The sequence below is a fragment of the Mus pahari genome, unplaced genomic scaffold, assembly GCF_900095145.1.
Source record: "Mus pahari unplaced genomic scaffold, PAHARI_EIJ_v1.1 scaffold_4807_1, whole genome shotgun sequence".
Taxonomy (NCBI): domain Eukaryota; kingdom Metazoa; phylum Chordata; class Mammalia; order Rodentia; family Muridae; genus Mus; species Mus pahari.
The window spans coordinates 1-987 of NW_018391701.1; positions in this window are offsets into that span (position 1 = coordinate 1).

Here is a 987-nt window from a genome sequence, read left to right on the forward strand (position 1 = left end):
CCCTTGGTCTTGCAAACTTTATATGACCCAGCACAAGGGAAGGCCTGGGCCAAGTAGTGGGAGTGGGTGGGTAGGGGAGCAGGGGCGGGGGGGCGTATAGGGAACTTTCGGGATAGCATTTGAAATGTAAAGAAAATAATAATAATAATATATATATATAAAGTCAGACCTATTAGAATTACACCAGACTTTTCAGCAGAGACTATGAAAGCCAGAAGATACTTGATAGATGTTCCACAACACTAAAAGAACACAAATGCCAGCCCAAGCTCCTGAATCCAGCAAAGCTCTCAATTACCATAGATGGAGAAACCAAAATATTCCATGACAAAGCCAAATTCACACAATATTTTTCCACAAATCCAGCCATTCAAACAATAAAAAAGGGAAAACATCAACACAAAAATGGAAAATACACCCTAGAAAAAGCAAGTAATCTTTCAACAAACGTAATAAAAGACAGCCACAAGAACACAATCCCAGAGTTAACAACAAAAATACCAGGAAGCAATAATTAATTTTCTTTAATTTCTCTTAACATCCATTGACTCAATGCCCAAATTAAATGGCATAGACTAATAGACTGGCTACAAAACAGGACCCAACATATTTCTGGTTGCAGGAAACCCAACTCAGGGACAAAGTCAGACACTACCTCAGAGTAAAAGGCTGGAAAACAATTTTCCAAGCAAATCATCCAAAGAAACAAGCTGGAGTATCCATTCTAATATCAAATAAAATTGATCTCCAACCCAAAGTCATCAAAAAAGACAAGGAGGTGCACTTCATACACATTAAACTTAAAATCTACCAAGATGAACTATCAATTCTGAATATCTATGCTCCAAATGCAAGGGCAGCTACACTCATAAAAAAAAAAAAAGTTAGTAAAGGTAAAAACACACATTGCAACTCACACAGTAATAGTGGGAGACTTCAACATCCCACTCTCACCAATAGACAGATCCTGGAAACATAAACTAAACA